General features: G+C 41.5%; 1 long non-coding RNA gene across 8 annotated transcripts in view; it reads left to right on the top strand.

Moving 5' to 3' along the window:
- The first annotated feature begins 55 nt into the window (after positions 1 to 55).
- Positions 56 to 7,842, top strand: part of LOC142081084 (uncharacterized) — a 27,413-nt gene continuing 19,626 nt past the window's right edge. For 3 of the 8 annotated variants that reach the window (XR_012673230.1, XR_012673228.1, XR_012673226.1), the window contains exons 1-2: positions 66 to 325; positions 1,034 to 1,172. This is a non-coding gene — a long non-coding RNA (uncharacterized LOC142081084). Of the gene's footprint in view, positions 326 to 1,033; positions 1,173 to 7,842 lie in introns of all 8 variants that reach the window. The other 5 variants (XR_012673229.1, XR_012673227.1, XR_012673225.1 and 2 more) reach the window with 3 other exon arrangements.

The raw sequence follows: 7,842 nt of genomic DNA, 5'->3' as shown, positions 1-7,842 counted from the left end.
AGCCGTCAGCGCTCCGCCGCCGACCAATCAGCGCGGCGACGCCCCCCCTCTCTGCCGCCCGCTTCTTCCCGCCCCCGTTGCCATAGCGGCGGCGGCGGCCCCGCTCCCCGCGGCCTTCCCCGTCCGCGCAGGCCGCCCCGCGCTCTGGGCCCGCCGCCGCGGCGCTCCCTGACAGGAAAGCGGCCCGAAAAACGAGCCGAAGAGCCGGATTTATTTTTATTTTCGCGTTTCACCGATGCTGAGTCGGGTACGGTGCCTCGTGCTGTCGTGACAGACAGACCGACAGACGGACTCTTCCTCTGCCGCCGCAGGAGCGCAGCATGAGGTGCCCGGGCAGCCGTGGCAGGGAGCAGCGTCCCCCGCCTCCTGAGGAGAGCAGGCCGCAGGCCCGGGGGCTGCCTGCCCGCCCGCCCGCCTCCGGGGTGAGGGGCTGCCCGCCCGCTCCTCTCACACCTTCCCCTCCCCTGCAGCCTGCGCCGCAGTGGGCTTATCTGCCAGCTTTCCTTGCACAGAGCGAAATTAGGCAGCTGTTAAAGAATTACTTATCATTAATATTGTGTTACTTCATAGCTCGACGTCCCAGAAGAGCTTTTACTCTCCCCAAGAGGTTTTGCCCAGGTCTGCTTGGCAAACAGTTTGCATTTATCTGGTGGACTCCAAATAAAGGAAAGAATAAGTATCATCTCCTGGCTTGCCTCTGACAGCCCAGTATTTTTTTCTTGTGTTGCCCAAAATTTCACTGACTTCCACGAGACTCAAGAAGTCAGGAACAAACACCCCCTTTTTTACTTCTCTGCCATGAGCTCTGTCAATCCACTATGAACAACGGCCTGTTACAATTAGGCATAGCAGAAATGATATAAGCGCAAGGTTTTTTGAATAGTTATGAGAGTTACACATAAATAATGGTGGTTGTAATTGTTTTTTCTGCCTTGAATTTTACAGACTAGTGGGAACAATCAGAAATTTCAAAAATACCAGAATATAGGCCATAATATTTGACCTTTTTTTTTTTTTATTTCATCACATCCAGATATTGAGAATGAGGAGAAGACAGGACATTACCTAGCAGGATGAAGAGGCTATGCAAACAAACATGGACTAATCCAGTGCCATGCAGCTATAATGGAAGGACATCCTGGTCACTCTGGAGCAGTAGCAGCTTCACCTGGGTATGAATTGCTTTCTAATATAGATATGTTTAACATTCATATTTTAATCTATTTCTCAGGGCATGACATTTTGATATTTATACAAGTAAAGGGTTTACTTCGCTGGTTGAAGCTAGATGCGTAAAGCAATTGCCTTAAAAGCCTGCTCTTTGTCCAGAAAAATTAGTTAATCTGTATATCTGAAATCACTCAGCTTGTTGAACCCAGCATAGAGGGCTCAGACAGGGGAGTTATACCCCGCTTACTGCTCTGCTGTTAGACTTGCTGGGTAGTTCTGGAGACATCACTTAACCTGCCTATGTCTTAGTTTCAATAAGCTGGATATGATACCATGCCATATCATACTAATGCTAAATAGATCTGCAATCTCTTAATAAGAAATGTTTCATTTTGGGTTCAAATCATCTGTTGATTTGTCAGACAGAATGCTTCAGCTATGCCTCCTCATGTGGAGTTATGGCAAAACTTACTCTGCTCTGAGGCAAACTATGTTTTAATTTGGCAGACCTGAAGAAAAAAAGAGCAAACTAAAGAGCAAACTGCCTACACTAACTTTTCTGAGATTAGGTATTCGCTAGCCCTTATATATATTTAAGATTTCAATTTTATTACATTAATATACATCTATAACTTTTATCACATGAGCCTTTTCCTACCAGGTATTTAGACTATTAGTTAAAGAAAACACGGTATGACAAAGGGTTCGTTTGAGAACTGCAGTCAGAAATTACAGTGTAATTAAAGTCACTCAAGAAATAGTGATATTGAAGTCTGCCAATCACTGCAAAATAAATGGTTAATTTGCTGCTTCTAGTGTACCATATAAGATTACATATCAAAGGGATGCAAATTCTGTACCGGAAATAGGCCTATTAAGGAGGAACTTATGTACTGCACCGTATAGTCAGTAAATCCATCGCTGTTCTTGCTACCAACTATTGCTGTCTGTTGGATAGCCTTAAAAGACTTTGGTGTTTCATTAAAGGTCATGTACAATGTGGGAGAGGAAATATAATGTGGTTTGAGCGGAAATCTATTTTAAAACTTATTTTACTGTTTTGTTGAACTGAGATATTACTTCTTGTTCTAAAGGAAAAAAAAAGCAGTGTCCATAGGAAGAAAGTTGCAGAGCGTGGTAGCAACCTTGTTACTAACAGAGAGGGAAGTTTTGTCGTGGTCTGTATTTGTCAGTGTCATTTGCTGTGAGCAAGGTAAAGGAGAATGTCTTCTCCATGCCAGTGCATCCACCGGAGAAGGAGATCCGTTGTCCGCATGAGTGGCGTTGAGGAACAGTGTAACACCCTAGAGATCCTGCAGTGTCAGTATTTGTGACGCGCTGGAACTGTGCTAGTAGTACAATGTAGTTATAAATAAATCATGGTAGCAGAGATTTAATTTAACTACACTCAAAATATACAGGGATTCGTATTTCTTTTGTAGGTCAGTCATATGATGCAAAGAAATCTTGAAGAGAAAGGCTTGATCAGTGGATTGATGGGTGAAAATATAGGGTACCGTATACATTTGAATCATCTTCTTTGTGCATATATTGCATTTATTCCATTCTGTGTATATTCTAGTTAGTGCAACTTGCTTAGAAGGTTGTAAAGAAATAAAGAGAAGATAGTAATTTTTTTTTTCTATTTTCAGAGTAATTTTGTATATATACTTCATAACTCAGTTTTTTTGCAGTAAGTTGAAAAGTAACCTTTGCATAATATTGTGTAAATAGAAGATTTCTCTTCCAAAAAGCTAGTGTCCACTCGCTACTGCTGCTAAAGCCATGGAGAGAACTACCTACAGTCTCCTAGTAGGAGATGGTGTGGTCACTTGCTGTGACTTCTGCGAGAGAGCAAGGCTTCGTGATAGAAGATAATAAAAGTATGATGACTGGGCAGAGTGCTGAAGCTTATCAGATAAAGTACTACAACTATCTTGTACTGAGTTGAACAGATTTTTAAGAATTTGCCGATTAAGTGCTCCGTGCTTATGCTAATGTGCAGGCATACAGAAACTATATGAACAGAGGCAGGAAATACTCAGAACAGAAAGGGAAAATGAGTTATTGAGACAGCTGTCCCAGAGCTCTGCTCAGTATAGCACAGAAAGGAGGGTCTAGGAGGAACAGATGACCTCTTACACACAGCACAGCAAACGGTGTGTTTCTAGTCCCACTCTCACTTCCTACAGAGCCCTCTCTCAGTGTACGTGTATGGGATTTGCACGTGCCAACTCTGTGCTGGCTGGGGAAACTGAGGCCAGTTCCTATGTTGATGAGGCTGGTTCCAATGTTGTTTTGGCAGAGCAGAGGAAAGACACTCCACCTAAGTATTAGTATTGATCTTTTCTCTTCATTAATCTGTTTTGTATCGAGGCATTTTACCTTTGTCTCAGAATTATTTCGTTACCAAAAATAGAAATATTCACAAAAAGCATGCCTTAGAATTGATTAAACACTGGGTATCATTTGTTGGAGTTATGAAACAGTGGATATAGTAAGTTAAAAACATTCGGGAAGTCTGAATACTTCTAAACAGATCATGGTTTAAAGGGCATGAACCAACCAACACACCTCCAACATTGTATGACTACCTCATTAGCATTAAGGGACTCTGACCTTTACCAAATCTTGAATATCTAACTTTCGTGGTTATCAAAACCAACCTCGCTCCGGTGCCAGAAGCAGTGTGGTGACGGTAGCCTATGCAGGATAATTTTCCTGCTAAGAAAAGACAACTCTGGTGTCGAACTGCGTCAGACGAGAGTGCTCAGCAGGCCTGGATTTCTGTGAAGGACAAAAGGGTCTGGATTCTCCTCCCTATAAGCACCACCCATTCTGAGTCATCTGAGCTGGAAGTACTGGCATAATTGCAAAACATCTTCACACAGATGGTACGATCCAGTGTAGGTTACACTAGGATTCTTGAGTGAGGTATTTGGCTGTATAATTAATATATGTTGAGGACAGGTTTTTACTGTTAGGGATTTTTCAATAACATTTCTTCATGAGGTGGAGAAAATGTTTTTCCTCTTTAGTGTCACAAAGTATGAACTATTATTTTTGTTGACTCGTCTCCAGATAAACATAAGAACACATTGTAAAGGTCACTTCATTTTTTAAATTCAACTCAAATTCAGTTCCATGTAGCATCTCTAGCGTGTTTCACATCTGCCATTCAAAATTTTTAAAACACAACTTCAAACAAAGTTATCTTATAGAGTTCAGACATTGCAAATCATAATCAATTTTGATCACTGTATATGTGATGATACTTTGTCACAAAGGTCAGATCCCTGCAGGGCATATACTTATGTTGATTTCACTGAAAGTTAGGGGCCACGAATAGTTTTGTGGTAAGGAAAATCTGCCTTTCCAGCTATGGCTTCTTATTTGAAACACTTTAATTTCTGATGACCTAAGCTGAGGCACTGAAATGTGCAGATGTGTGTTGGACATCAGACACCTCACTCATGGCAAGCCTCTGGATGCTCTGGACCCCGCTCTTCACTGCCCTAAATGTTTTGTAGTTGTGTAGGCATGTGCAGCGGAGGCAAAGTATTAATAAATCTGAATTCTCCGCTTATGTCATTGGTAACATTTTAGGGAGACTTTGCAGAGATATAAATGACAACCAATGGAAGTTCAGAGTTTCAGGAATCTGATTTGCAGAGATTTTGAGTTCTTTTTATACCAGCTGAAGTCAATGAAACCACTTTCTGAAAATTGGGTTCCAGATATTAAAGTCTAGCAGGCAAAGCTGGGTTATCCAAAATTAGACGCCACCTCTGAAAAGATAATTGTAAGTGATTATCTCATAGGGGAAGCCTGAGACAGAGCCAAGACTAGAATCTAAATCATCTGATACCCAGTCCTGTGTGTTAACCACAACACTGATTTTTTAAGACTGTGAGCTTGAATATTGACTTTTTAAAAAATAAATGCAGTTTTCAAAACTCATCCACAGCATATGCAAAATAGTGTTTTGACATAATTTGCTGATGGTAGAATTCTGATAGCTGAAATCTATTTGCACCTCAAGTTTTCAAAAAATGAGGTTTCAAATCAGTTCCTTCTTCATTGCTGTGAAGTTAAGCCCCATACGAGTGAATGCTACTTTTAACAACTTGATTAATGGCTTTTTTTTTTTACCATTCTTCATCCTACTTCTGCATTTTCAAATTCAGTTTTCACAGAATATTTTTACATGGGTATATGTTTGGTTGCAGTAAAAACACAATGATGGAATGCTGTTGTTTAGAAGGAAAATATTGCTACATGCTATTGGATTTTAAGAGTAGCCCTTACTATATTCTTTTTAATAGGAATACTTAGAAAAGGAAAAAAGTTCCAGAGAACATGACACCTGAGGTAGCAGTAATTTATGTGTATTATTTAACTACTCTGTATTTACTTGCAGTAATGACTTTGTGATAAAGTATGACCTGAACAAAAGGAAGTCACTGGTAATCGAGCTAGCTTGCATTTGTGTACCTGTATATGTGACAATAAGGATACTGAATTGGTGATCAAAAGTTATTGCCAGCACCCCATTGTTGTGCATTAAGTTGTACTTAACAACTCATATATAGTTTTTGTAGAGGTGACATCCTGCAATGTTTCACAGATATAAGTGATTCAAGATCCAGTGTGTATTTTAGGGCACATGCAGGATTCTGTGGAGTCTAGCTCCACATTAGGATGATGGCAGGGGAGAGTTAATCTTAGAGTCTTAGAGAGTTAACCATAGAGTCATAGAATAGTTTGGGTTGGAAGGGACCTTTAAAGGTCATTTAGTCCAAGCCCCCCTGCCGTGGGCAGGGACATCTTCAACATAGATCAGGTTGCTCAGGGCTCCATCCAACCTGACCTTGAATGTTTCCAGGGACGGGACATCTACCACCTCTCTGGGCAACCTGTGCCAATGTTTCACCACCCTCACTGTAAAAAATTTCTTCCTTCTATCTAGTCTAAATCTACCCTTTTTTAGTTTAAAACCATTACCCCTTGCCCTATCACTACAGGCCCTGCTAAAAAGCCTGTCCCCATCTTTCTTATAAGCCCCCTTTAAGTACTGATAGGGTGCAATAAGGTCTCCTCAGAGCCTTCTCTTCTCCAGGCTGAACAACCCCAACTCTCTCAGCCTTTCTTCATAGGAGAGGTGTTCCGCCTCCCCGATCATTTTCGTGGCCCTCCTCTGGACCCGCTCCAACAGGTCCATGTCTTTCCTGTGCTGAGGGCTCCAGAGCTCGACGCAGCACTGCAGGTGGGGTCTCACCAGAGCAGAGGAGAGGGGCAGAATCACCTCCCTTGACCTGCTGGCCACGCTTCTTCTGATGCAGCCCAGGATACGGTTGGTCTTCTGGACTGCGAGCACACATTGTCAGCTCATGTCCAGCTTTTCATCCACCAGTACCCCCAAGTTCTTCTCGGCAGGGCTGCTCTCAATCCCTTCATCCCCCAGCCTGTATTGATACCGGGGGTTGCCCCGACCCAGGTGCAGGACCTTGCACTTGGCCTTGTTGAACCTCATGAGATTCACATGGGCCCACTTCTCAAGCTTGTCCAGGTCCCTCTGGATGGCATCCTGTCAAATAGCTCAAATAAGTGGATGCACCACTAGCTTAAAATAAGGAAAACCTCTCTTCTCTTGTTATGCTGAAAAGTATCCAAAACTTTCAATTAACATGTTTGCAGAGATTATTTGCCCTGTATTTCAAATGAAATAAGGCAAAAGAGAAGGAAAAAGAAAGGAAATAAAGGTGGGGGTTTTTTTGTAAATTGCAGGTGAAGATTGGGTGTAGTAAAAACTTTTGTATGAGAATTTTTATGCTTCCTTTCAAGGAGGATATTGAGGTCTCAAGCTAGATAAAAACACAGGAGTGTGCATTTACTTTGATTCCAGTAGCCATACTCATGAAGAAAAAGTCTTAGATGTGAATAAAAGACTGCGAGGTTGTCTCTTAATTGATTAGAAGCAAAGAACTGTCAGACATCTGAACTGTGCAAAGCATAAGACTGTCCTCTAATTTCTCAGTTTTTGCGGTTTTGATGCCACTTGTACTTCGAGTTAGTATTAATCGTTGGGAGAAAAATGTAACCTTTCTCCCTTTAATCTTTCTCCCTGTCATCAACAGTTTATAAATGCACATTTCAGATGTCAGTAGTGTATTTTTATCTGGCAATTGATTAATGTGCATAATAAAATGGATAGGCCTGTCTGTTGAAACACAGAACAGTGAGACACAGCATAGTGCTGTTTGAGAAGGAAATAATACCTTTTTTGAATTTTCATTAGGTCTAATAGCTTTGGATATCCACGGAAATATAACTGTTCGTAAGACGGATACAACATATTGCATAGTTTCTCTACTTCCTGTAACATGTAAATATTTGTGTCTGATTATTTTTGAAGAAACATCCTTTCTACATAGAATTAGCTTTACAAGCAAGGGAGTATTAGGAGAAGCACCCTGATCAGGTTACTCATCAGCCAGTGAGTGATTAGGGATTTAAGACAGGAGGTGGCAGTCTTGAGTAGCAACTCACTGCTGTCTCTGCTTAGTAAAGCTCAGATCCGAACTGGAATCAGAGCTGGACACAAATAACTCAGGATCTGAGCCCTTTTTCTTGAACATCGTAATGACAAGCAGCTTAGATATTGAAGATGGC

Source organism: Calonectris borealis, chromosome 3, assembly GCF_964195595.1.
Source record: "Calonectris borealis chromosome 3, bCalBor7.hap1.2, whole genome shotgun sequence".
NCBI lineage: Eukaryota > Metazoa > Chordata > Aves > Procellariiformes > Procellariidae > Calonectris > Calonectris borealis.
This window is presented reverse-complemented; position numbering and strand designations above follow the sequence as displayed.